This window comes from Pipistrellus hanaki, assembly GCF_964339955.1.
Source record: "Pipistrellus hanaki genome assembly, chromosome: 1".
Lineage (NCBI taxonomy): Eukaryota > Metazoa > Chordata > Mammalia > Chiroptera > Vespertilionidae > Pipistrellus > Pipistrellus hanaki.
The window spans coordinates 28,070,505-28,083,645 of NC_140503.1; the positions used below are offsets into that span (position 1 = coordinate 28,070,505).

General features: G+C 38.2%; 1 protein-coding gene across 4 annotated transcripts in view; it reads right to left on the minus strand.

Moving 5' to 3' along the window:
- Positions 1-13,141, minus strand: part of FUT8 (fucosyltransferase 8) — a 175,245-nt gene that overhangs the window by 121,042 nt on the left and 41,062 nt on the right. For all 4 annotated transcript variants that reach the window (XM_084866731.1, XM_084866732.1, XM_084866730.1 and 1 more), the window contains one exon: positions 9,949-10,041. The gene's annotated coding sequence lies outside the window, so the exon portion shown is untranslated. The remainder of the gene's footprint in view (positions 1-9,948; positions 10,042-13,141) is intronic.

Consider the following 13,141-nt stretch of genomic DNA (forward strand, 5'->3'; position numbering starts at 1 on the left):
CATCGTTCAGGATCTGTTGGTCAGCCACAGGAACTTTCTATGTTAGCAATTTTATCTAGGCAACCCTTTCCTAATTGAATACATGAACTTCTGATATTCAAAAACTATTGGAAGCAAATTTTTATCTTCTTGATTATTCCCCTCATTAGTTACATAAAACTTGAACACGTGTTAACTACTTTAAAAAGCTTTTATTGAGCCCAAGTATATCTAATTCCAAAGTCCTATATTCTTAATAACTCCCTTTAAAAAAAAAAAAAAAAGAGGAAAGAATAGTCTATATGAGTAGCAAACTAGAAGATTAATGAGAAAAATCCCACTATGCAAGAGAAAATGTTTAGGGTGGGTAATAAACATCTAATAAAGAGTTGTAGCGTGTCAGAGAAAATGAATTCTTAAAAGTGATTAATACTCTGCATGCCCACTTATTTCCTAAGCTTTGGGAAATACATAAAAATAAGTTAAAATCTACATTTATCTGAATAAACACAAGAGCTGACTCAACTTCTACAAAATATGAAGGCAGTGGTATTTTGCTATTAATGAAAATGATTCAGATTCAAACAAATCTAACTAAAATTCATGGAATTATAACATCCTTAAAATTACAAATGCCCTAGTCCTTCACTCTCCAAACCTTCAATACAATATACCACAGACTTCAATTTTAATTCTATAATTATGTGAAAGAAATTATATTGATTTAACACACAGTTAAATTCAATACTGATATTGATTTAATTCATAAGTCATTTAACATGATTCATTCTTGAGTCTTGACCTTAATTTATCAAACTAAACTTTAATACTGATGTATTAGTTCTTTCTCTGGCAATTACCTGACTAGGAAATTTTCAGTACTGATGAATTTTCCAAGATCTGCCCAAAAAATCATTTTTGTATACTAAAGTTTCTCATTTAAAAACAAAAACCACCTAAAATAAAAATAATAAAAACAAAGAGGTATATTCAAGAGTTTGACTTCCTTAGTGCCCTATGCATCTAGAGGTAGCTATTTCAAGTAAAATAAATCCCTGGATCCATAATTTCCCTACTTTTCCAACAAATTACATTAAGTAAAATTCAGTAACCTACTGTAGAGTCCTCCATTAAAAAAAAAAAAAAAAAAAAAAAAGGTGGGGAGAGTGATCGATTTACTTTTCCTTGTTTATATTTCTCCTACTATATATTCCTAAAAATATATATTGTGGATTTGGTATCCAAATGATCTTCCAGCAAAACTCGCATACTTATATAGCTTTTTAGAAGTTTAGAAGTTTAACATTCAAATTCAGATTCAACAAAAACTTCCTAGACTAAACTAGGAACTAAATTCCAACCACAACTGTATAAAAAGGATATTGATGCCATATGTTTAAAGGCAAATGACTTTCAGAGAGAGTAAATAATTTGCTCCTACAACTTGTAACAAGTGAATTCAAGGACTGAAATCCAGATATTACTGATGCCAAAAGGAAGGGGGGAAAGAAGCAACACTTACTGCATGCTAATTATGAGGTAGGTACTTGCACACACTCAATTCTTATCATTGCTTTGTAAGCTAGGCACTATGTACACTTTGAAGATGAGGAAACTGAGGTAAGAAGTAATTAAGGTTTGTATAGCTAGTCATAGTAAAGACAAAACAGAAACCCTGGGATTTCACATTGATAGATTTTTTATCTCACTACTTAAATCTTTTTTTGTTTGTTTGTTTTTTTAATATATTTTATTAATTTTTCACAGAGAGAAAGAGAGAGGGATAGAGAGTTAGAAACATCGATGAGAAAGAATCAGCTGCCTCTTGCACACTCCCCACTGGGGATGTGCCCGCAACCAAGCTACATGCCCTTGCCCGGAATCGAACCCTATCTTCCCTAAACCAGAGACACTTAAGAGAGGATGGTTTACACTACTCACCAACCAGCGAGCAGATAGCTTAAACCGCCTCCTCAGGGAGGTAGCAGAAATCCATTTGCCAACAATACTCTAGGCTCTCCCCTGTTACTTTGGCTATCACTTTGTGCAGCTTTAATAACCCACGGATCGCTCTTATTGTAGCATGCCAGGTCTAATATCTTTGCTGTCTTTCTCCTATGCTCTACGGGTCCCCAGGAGACTTGCAACCATTATATTGTAGCAGAGGCAGCTCGATCCAGTCTTACCCCATGACCCTATCCCCAAAGGCCCCCCTTTTCTCTGACTTCTTAGTGAAAAGCAGCCCTGCCTAGGCTCATTTCCCCACCTAGTCCTTCCCTGTTTCTTCTTCTATTCTAAGTCCTTCCTTGTTTCACTGTCCCTAGCCTTAATAATGTCCTCTTAAATATCACCTGGACTTGTTTTGTGAAATCTTTCCCGCTCAAAGAACCCGTACACTATCAGCGGCCATAAGCAACCTAATAAGGACCAGATCCCGTTTCAGGTAACATTTTCTGGTACATAAGACAGGACCTCCAGATGGTGACCCAGGAGCGTGCCTGTGCTTGCCTTTAACCCTCTTCTACACCCCTCTCTTGGTGCAGACACATTAACATTGCCTTTCCCTCTCCTAAGCTCCAAGGATCCTCCACAACGTTCAACTTTGCAGGTAAAACCATTTCAAAGTCAACATCACTAATGACATCTTTGGTAAGACACCACTGGTAAGAAAATTGTCCTCGCACTTTGGCTTGAAAGTTGTCTTCGTGTTTTCATCCTCCTTGCATCTTTTCATCAGGTTTGGAATTCATTCTCATTCTCTCTCTCTCTCTCTCTCTCTCTCTCTCTCTCTCTCTCTCTCTCTCTCTCTCTCTCTCTCTCTCTCTCCAAACTGCCACACTGTGTGGCACAGGACGAGCATTTAAGAGCCATTAGGGCAGTCATCACTTGAAAATTCCCATGACAGAATAAGTCTATCACGGATCAGGGAAGCTTGCACTAGGCACTTTACTGACTGCAAGACAAGGTCCATGTGCCCAAGAGCACTGAAAATCACACCAAGCCCTCCCTGAAGCTTTCCCCGAGCTTTTCCCCATCAAGTTACTAGTTCCAATGGAGAAAGGTCGTGTTGCCTTTTGACTGGAAGGACAATCTTTTCTTCCCTTTTCTTCCTTTTTTTTTTTTAAATATATATTTTATTGATTTTTTACAGAGAGGAAAGGAGAGGGAAAGAGAGTTAGAAACATAGAGGAGAGAGAAACATCGATCAGCTGCCTCTTGCACACCCCCTACTGCGGATGTGCCCGCAACCAAGGTACATGCCCTTGACCGGAATCGAACCTGGGACCTTTCAGTCTGCAGGCTGATGCTCTATCCACTGAGCCAAATTGGTTAGGGCCCTTTTCTTCCTTCTTTTACTAGTATGTCTGGAGATGACATCAGGCTGACTTTCTTTGAGCTGGTTTTTTTTTTTTTTTTTTTTTTTTTTTTTTTTTTTTTTTAATCCTCAAGCTGGACTAAAGATTAAGAGTTGAGAGAACCTACACTATAGATAAGGATTCAGATAACTAAGGAAAGAATAAAAAAATTGCTAGCTGGTTTTTTACTTTGGCTTTTTAATTGGCATTGCTTTCTGAGTATCTGAACAAAACCTTTTACTGCATAAATGAGAATCTGTACTAATTTGGCTCTGAAGATAGGGGGCAATTCCTCCCTCCAGCTCAAATCCAGGGTATTTATAGGTGACTAAGAATCTCTGTGAAGGTATCAGAGGTTATACCTCATGACATGCAGGAGCCCCATAGGGAATTCCAACTCAACTATAATTAAATATTTGACTCATCCTGAGATGCGCAGATAAAGGTTGGTTACCTAGCACTCAGAGCCCTCATAGGTATATTATACAGCCAGGTGGAGAAACCAAGACCTGTAAGGGAGTTTGAAATGACTCAGAAAGTGACAACCCTTTGGAGCTCAACCCACAAACAGCACACTTTCAACCCACTACCTAATATTCAAAGAAATCTGTTCGGACTCTACAGATCTCAAAATAAAACTAAAATCAACATGGGAAATTGTGCCTCCAAGCTTGGAAACTCCCACACCCTTGCCCCCATTAATACTTCTGCAGATATACAATTAAGGAAGTCTTTACTTGCAAGTACTTACAGAAATGGGAAGATTTAACTAGAAGTGATATCAACTTAAGATGTCCAAAATGTAGCTAAATCAATTTTTGCAGGTAAAAATAGAAAATGTCATCTCTAAAATTAAAATGAATGAATGGGATGCTTATCTTAATTGCAAAATCTGTGCTCCCAGGAGGAGCACAGATCAGAAAGCCAGAAAAACTGGTTTCAGGCAGAGGAGAAACAGCTATTATGTATTGTCCTTTCTCTGGGACCCCGATGTGTTTGCAAAGGAATTTAACTTTTAGAGAATAGTGCTAGTTATTCTAATCTATTACAATTAATATGTTTTCCATTCTACTTACTAATACTTTGGGAGAAGTTGAAATTATCATAAAAGAGGAAACCAGTAAGGCTCTTGTGGGTACTGGAGGCCACTTTATCTCTTCTTAACCACACCCAACTAATTGTCTTCTCCTTAGGAGTAAGCTTCTGTACAAAGGAATATCTAATCAGTTGTCTATTTTAAAATCAGCACCTGTTCCCTTCCACCAAAGGAATGTTATGGAACAATATATATTCTTGCTATGATTTATTTGTCAGGCTTCCAAAATTTGAATTTTAAGAGACTTTTTTGAAACCAATAAATGGCTTTGAATTATTTCAATGGGCCCATGGAATACCTCAAGGATTTGTTCTTTCTTCTTGCAAAAGAGAATTTTTAAACTAATGAGGCCTATTTTGATATGCTTGAAATTATATAGGAAGCTTTGCCAAAAAGAATAATAACTATGTTCTATTTGTATACATTTAATTCTATTAAAATGGATGTTCCAGAGATTTCAGCCTGCCCTACGGAGAAAGTTGCAAAGATTCAGAGACAAGTTCAAAGTCAAAACTCGCAGGGGTAATCAGCTGTCCTGAGAGTGACACTGGGCAAGCCAAGAGTGACCATTCCCTGTGGGAATATTGGGCAGTGATATTTGTGGCTCACACATTGGGGTATTTATGAATCGTTTCCAATGTTCAATGTATACCTATATGACCCATGTGCAATATCACAAAATCTCACATATTATTTGTTCTTTATACACTGAAATTGTGTGTTGAATCTAAAAATGTGGGCTTTGTGTTTTTGTATGTCATTTCATAGTACTTATTATTCACCAAAAAATTGTTATCTTGGAATGTTATATCTTACGGGGGGGGGGGGGGGGGACTCTTTTCAATTGCATTATAATCAAACCTATAACCATGTCATTTTAAATTCTGCCATTTACGAACAGTCATTATTTTATTCTGATTCATTTGCAAATATGTTATATCCTTAGAAAGATCCATGAAAAGGACTCTGACTTACTCTAAAAGTACAAATTTCTAAGCAGATCATATCTTCAAAGTAGACAAAGATTTATGAAACTCTAAGAAATAACTGGAATCAAGAAATTACTGCAAATAATTAGAATAAACAAAAAATGATTATATGGGACTGAATGAACTAAGAATAATTAATATTTTTATGACTTTGTTCAAAACATTGCTTATTTTTAAACTTTTTTTTCTAAATAAGGAAGCTTATTTTTTTCTCTAGAGCAATTTGGTAAATTATACCCTCATAAGCAATATTAAGGCATTTATATTTTTTCCCTAATTCTTCCAGAATTAGGCAACTGTTAATGTTTTATTATTTTCATAGCAATATGTTTGTTTGCATGAATCCAATGAGAATTTGTTTTCTTCATAATAGGACACATAAAACCAATTTCCAATTGTGGTTTTAATAACCAAGACTTGACTGGAATGGCATGTTTGAGAGAGACATGCCTGGACTCTGGATGTCATCAGAAAGCTTTAGGAATGTATGGTTCATGGCAGTCTTTCCAAGTAAGAAATAAAGGTTGCTTTCCTGGGAGATGGCAAAGAAAGAACCTCAAGACTTTTGGGGGGACCTCGAACTTGAGAAATTCACCCAAATCTATAGGTATTGCAGAAAAGCCTGATGGCAACTATGTGGCAACTTCTTTGCCCTGAGGTGCTAATTAAAGCTCAATCTGGAGATTTTTTATTGTATTCCAGCAAAGCAGATTTAAGAAAGCCTATGTGATCAATTATTGTTCTTGTTATATTTATGCAAATAATCAGGCCAAATTGAAAGTGGGCTTAATGCAGTAAATAGTCTTGATTTGGCTATCCTTTTCTACATAATTAAACCCTAATATGCAAATCAACTGAACAGGGGAATAACCGGCGGTAAGACCCCAGTCATTATGATGCGCACTGACCACCAAGGGTCAGACACACAACGCAGGAGCTGCCCCAGGTGATAAGTTTGCTCCCAAAGGAGGAGTGCTGCTCAGGCAAAAGCTGGGCTCACAGCTGGCGAGTGCAGCAGCGGTGTTAGAAGCTTCCCCCACCTCTGTGGCAGTCAGACACCCCTCTGAGGGCTCCCAGACTGTAAGAGGGCTAGGCTAAGGGATCCTCCCCCACCCCTGAATGCAAGAATTTCATGAACCAGGCCTCTAGTAGCATTATAATCCCTTTTAAATAATTTAAAATTTAAGATTCTTCCTCTGGAGGAAAATCAGTAGAAAGAGAAAATTTGTATGTGAAATTTGACATTTGGGTGCCAAATTCCCAACATTTGCTATCATTGTGGAATAAACCTATGTCAAATTTAATATCCTTAGGAAATCTTCACCCACTGTAGAGTGCTATCTGTTCTTATAGCAAAAAATACAGCTAAAATATTTTTGCAATGTCACAAATATTTTTATAAAGCAGATGATTACTTTTTAAAAATGTTTTTATTTTCGCCAAAACCGGTTTGGCTCAGTGGATAGAGAGTCGGCCTGCGAACTGAAAGGTACCAGGTTCGATTCCGGTCAAGGGCACGTACCCTGATTGCGGGCACATCCCCAGTGGGAGGTGTGCAGGAGGCAGCTGATCGATGTTTCTCTCTCATCGATGTTTCTAACTTTCTATCCCTCTCCCTTCCTCTCTATAAAAAATCAATAAAGTATATTTTAAAAATAAAAATGTTTTTATTTTAATCCTACCAGAGGATATGTTTATTGATTTTAGAGAGAGAAAAAGAGAGAGAGATGCTGCCACTGCAGGTGGCCCAGGGACCCATAATGTGGCTTCTGCTATGGACATCTGTGTTCCAGGAGATACGGATCCCAAAGGCTGGTTCCCAGAAAAGGTACAGCTAAAATGGAAAAGGGTGTTTGAGGAAAGAGATGTCCATCCAGAGAATGGCCAGCAAGGCTATTCCAGTAACAGAGGCCAGAGGCTACCAAGGTTCCAGAACTGTGAAGATTATTAATGTCTTGCTAAATAAGCTTTGCCAAAGTCCTACTTCTGCCAGATGATGAAGGCAGCAGGGGCCAGAAGAAGCGTGTGAAACTGAAGGAAATATGTAGTACTAGCATCTTGCTTTGGTATTCCAAATAGACTTTCTCTGTTCTTCCCTGAAATTAGTCCACTGGCCTGCCTCCTGAGAGACTGGATTAATCCTTCAAAGCAAGGTCATCCTAAGAGGGACAGTCAGAATAGCAATTTGAATCATGCAAAGCTGAACACTAGAACACAGACTCTCAATGACTCAAGCAAGATATAAACAATTAATTAAGTCCAGCCTGGAACAACTGCCTATCCTTCCCTGCATGCCCCAGCAGATTTACCACTGGGTCGCCTGTGTCACTAATGCCTACCACCTCCACAACAAAGAGGGGGCAATACAAACACTTCGCTCTCATCTTCCCCCTAGATGTCCTGCCACCTATCCCCTTCTCTGGAAGATTGGTGTTCTCATTCAGGTGGTGAGCAATGCAAGGTTGGTGCATACAAAGAGAGGGTCTGCTTCATACCACATTAATTGCTTCCCTTTCTTCTTTGGTTAAACCAGAGATGACTGTAGTTGAGTTAATTGTACTTCCCTTGAAAACAGCAACACTCACTGAGCTATGTGTGTAGGGTCAAATACAGAGTACCACTCAGAGTTATTGCTGGTTGAAATGACTATCCTAATGGGTCTGGGCAAATGCTCAGATACTCAAGGTTATCTAACTTCATTATAAAAAAAATATTAAGTTTAACAAAGCAAAATTGCTGCTGTCGGGGTATTCTTAGCCTTTCCCCTGGCCCTAAGAGCTAAAGAAGGTTCTGCTGTCCCCTACTCAATTTCTCCCTTTCCCACTGTCCTCCCAGCAGAGTCCTTCTTGGGGGACTCTCGTGAAGCAGAATTGGGAGGAAGGTACACAAAGAAACGCTCAAACTAGGTTGATGAAAGCTGTCCAAATCTGCGTTTTTTAAGAGAGAGGCCCAGAAGCTGTGTAAGGGAAGTGAGTGGGCAAGGACACGAGGACTCTAAGAAAGTGTTTCTGTGGGTTACAGTCCATGACATTAAAAAAAAACACACACAAAAAAAAGAGAGAGAAACAGAGAGAAACATTGATCAGTGCCTCCCAAACATGCCACAAATGGGATCAAACCTGCAACCTAGGTATGTGACCAGAAACTGAACCCCCAATCTTTTTTGTGCATGGGACGGCACTCCAACCAACTGTGCCACCAGCCAATGCCAACTCATAGCTTTTTATGTTACTAACTTAAATTTTATTCAACTGAATTTTTAAAATATATTTTATTGATTTTTTACAGAGATAAAGGGAGAGAGATAGAGAGCTAGAAATGTCGATGAGAGAGAAACATCGATCAGCTGCCTCCTGCACACCCCCTACCGGGGATGTGCCCACAACCAACGTACATGCCCTTGACCGGAATCAAACCTGGGACCTTTCAGTCTGCAGACTGACACTCTACCATTGAGACAAACCGGTTTCGGCTATTCAACTGTATTTTAACTTACTTACCCAAAAGCATGCTGGTTAAATAAGATGAATACATCTAATTCACCTTAAGGAATTTAAAGAATGTTGCAAAATATGCCTTCAAACATTACAAGAATTTGAAAATGGCCAAACCCAAAGGAAATAATATTAGCATTAATTCACTTTACACATTTGCAAATTTTATTTTATTATTTCCACATCTATAATGCATTAGGTACAACAGATATTTCTGAGCCCTTTATACAGTGAACAGATGGTGAACCATTACAAAATTAGGAGATAGGGTAACATCCTAAAAAATTATTAATAATCTTGCTCTATAGACTTGGACAATTTTCCCTACAAATATAATGAGGAATTAGAGTGAGATCCCTGGGAGATGATTTGGGAATGGTCACAAAAAGAAATGGGAAAAGGGATCACAGTAACAAGTGAGATTATATTAAAGCTCTTAGAAAAAAAAGATTAATCTACCAAAAAAAAAAAACAGATGTCAAATAAAAGGAAGATGGATGCTTATGATAGAAAATAATGCTCTAAAAGAAAAGTTCCACTCTTAATCTGCTAAATATATTCCTAAAACCCCAAAACAAAGTCAATATCTAAGTAAACCTGGGACTTAGTATTTGGCATAGTTTCTAGCAAAGTAATAACTAACAAATGAATCCAATTATGTCAGTTCACAAGAGATAAAGAAAAAACATCAAAAGCAAAAACCAAAAAAGTCTCACTTAATCATGTTGGTAGTTACATATGCAAAAACAAACTATTCAGGGGAAAATGGCTATGTAAAAGAGACAAGGGAGCCTAGCAAATAGAGCACAGAATGTAGTCCTGCTCCAAAAAAAGTCATAATGTTTAGCAAGTCAGTGTACAATTTCCAGAGCTGAAATAATGTAGTCTCAGTTGAATCTTTTGAGAAAGTGATAGAGCATTAATAAACAATACAGTGTTTTCTAAAGAGAAAAAGGGATTTCTACCTTTTAAAAAGAGAACATTTTGATTTATTAACAAAGTTACTTCAATATTAACTGTGAAAAATGGCTTACCTTTCTTCTCTTAGAACATAAGAAGCTGACAAAACCACATGATATTTCCAAAGAAAGATATTATTGCTTGATCTGGGTCATTGAAATAATCAACTGTTCAAAATGAGACAAAAGAAAAGGATAATATTAATTATCTATACTTACATATTTTCTTTGTTATTAGCATGAAACATCTATACCAATAAAAGGGTAATATGCTAATTAGACCCGAAGACCTTCCAGATGTCCTTCCAGACAAAGCCATGGTGGCAGGGCCGAGACAGAGGCAGTGAGGGGCACTCAGGCTAGGAGGAATGGGCAGTTAGGAGAGAGCAGGCTGGCAGATGGGTGGGGGGTGGGGGCGCGGGGGCAGTTGGGGGCGAGCAGGCTGGCAGGCAGAATGGTTCAGGGCAATCAGGCAGGCAGGCAGGTGAGCGGTTAGGAGCCAGCAGTCCCTGATTGAGAAAGGGATATCTGACTGACGGTTTAGACCAGCAGTCAGACATCCCCCAAGGGGTCCCAGATTGAAAAGGGTGTAGGCTGGGCTAAGGGACACGTTCCACACACACACACACACACACCCCCCCCCCCCCCGCCTTCTGTGCACAAATTTCGTGCACTGGGTCACTAGTCTATTAATAAAAGCCTAAACAACCATTACAGCACTGGAACTACCAGTTGCTTTGATACACACTGTCCAGACATTCAACACAGGAACTGCCCCCTGGTGTTCAGTACACTCCACAGGGGGAATGGCCACTCAGCCAGAAGCCGGGCTCACAGCTGGGGAGTGCAGCAGTGGTGATGAGAGCCTCTCCTCCCTCCGCAGCAGTGCTAAGGAGCAGTGAGCCGAGTGGTAAGAAGGCTGCTGCTAAGAAGCAGTGGACTGAACAGTAAGGAGCGAGCAGGAGGCAGTAAGGAGCAAGGGATCCTGGATTGCAAGAGAGATGTCCCCCAAGGGGTCCCAGACTGCAAGAGGGCACAGGCCAGGCTGAGGGACATCCACCCTCCTATGCACAAATTTTGTGCACCGGGTCTCTAGTACTATGTATCTCTTATAAAACCTGATAAGGCCATTCAAATGAAATACTTGTCCCCAGGTTTGAAATCTCCAAGATTAACTCCTTTGAAACAAAGACAGGACAAATAATTAACTCCATTTAAACAATTCTTGATCACTCAATATCAACAGGTTATTTTTAATTTTAAAAGTTTTCTTTAATATTTACCATTATTACCCACACATACACTTATGAATCAGGTAATACAAAAAGACCCCACTGTACCTTTTTTTAAAGGGTGGGGACAGGGTCTAGGACAGAAATATCCCAGTCAGCTTCAAGGACAAAAAGCATGTTCCACACCAAATCATATTTACAGTTCCTCATCTAGAATTCAACTAACATATAACTGCAGCAATCAGCCAAGCTTAGCAAATTAAAATAACAGTAATTTTGACAGATTACCTTCTATAAATATTCAAATATGGACATTTATGTGCATGCAAGGGTCTCTATATGCCAATCAAAATGCTTTGTTTAGGATCCTAAAATTGAGCTTTCTTTCTCACCCGTCTTTTTTGTAGGAGTCTCCCAAATCCTTAACTTTCATTTTAACTCTTTCACCTCAGCTGACAAAGAGAACAATATTGCTCTATTTATAGCTTGAATTATTTTTTAAAAATATATTTTATTGATTTTTTACAGAGAAGAATAGAGAGTTAGAAACACCAATGAGAGAGAAACACCATCAACTGCCACCTATCTGCACACCCTCTACTGGGGATGTGCCCACAACCAAGGCACATGCCCTTATTGGAATCAAACCTGGGACCTTTCAGTCCGCAGGCCAATGCTCTATCCACTGAGCCAAACCAGTCAGGGCTAGCCTGAATAATAATCCATTGCCTGAATTAAAATTTTAAGGATAACAGTCATATAAAGCGTCACTACACAAAAAGAAAAGTGCCTGGAACCTTTGAAAATCTATCTATAAACACAAGAAGAAAGACCCAGTAGTGGTGGAGGGAGGGGTCAGAGACAGGATCTTAAGGAATGGCAACTGAAAAAGGGATTAACATTTTATTCATGGAATCAGATATGCCTTGGTATAGTGAACTGCAAATGCAAAAAAAATGAACAACTTCATAAATTTGAGCTACATTCAAAGTTCTATTAGGATAGATTACCATTTATTTGGCTCAAGACAAGATGCTATATTTTGAAAACAAGTTTAAGTATATGAAAGTGTCAAAGAAGGGAAAAAACAATTACAGTTTTAACTTCATGGGTTTAAATTTCATGTGTCTACTTATATGCATTATTTATTCAATAAATACTAAAAATGTATATTCTCTTCCTTGCGATTTTAATAACATTTTCTTTTCTCAAGATTACTTTATTGTAAGAATAAAATATATAATACACATAATGTATAAAATATGTGTTAATTAACTGGTTATGCTATCAATAGGCTTCCAGTCAACAGTAGCTAAAGTTTTGGGGAGTAAAAAGTTATAAGCAGATTTCTGACTGCATGGAGGGTTAGGTAATCCAAACTCCCACATTGTTCAAAGGTCAACTGTAAAATGAAATTCAAACCAAATGCAATTTGTGAAATCCACAGATAGTCCTTTTAATCAAGACAAGTCTGATGCATGGATTTGCTCATTGTCCTTCTATCCTATCTTCTATTAGTCAGTTTCCCTTAAACATATACACAATTACTGACACTCTGTATCTAGGACAATATCATAATTATGTAAGAAAAGTCAACTTATTCAGAGGCATATGCTGGACTGTTCCCACCTGAAAAGAAACAACTATTAACACCTCTACTGAGATTTATCAAAATATTTCTAGAAGGTTAGGAGGACTTACAAGAAACTCTTACTTTATGATCACTTACCAATCAACCACTCAAACCCAGGTCCAACAGTGATTCCAAGACAGACCAGTGGTTCTCAAAGCAGGAAAGGGAGAAGAAAAGTCTGGTCTAGAGACCAATAACTTCAGACTACCCTGAGAGCTTGTTAGAAATACGGAATCTCTGGTCTTATCCAGAGAAATATTTAATCAAAATCCGCATTTTAACAAGATCCCCAAATAACTCATATACATATTAAAATTTGAGGAGCTCTTTAGGAAGAAGAATATTAGAATGAGAGAGAAGGTATAATATTCTGTTCAAAGAATAGTTCCCACTGCAGGCTCAT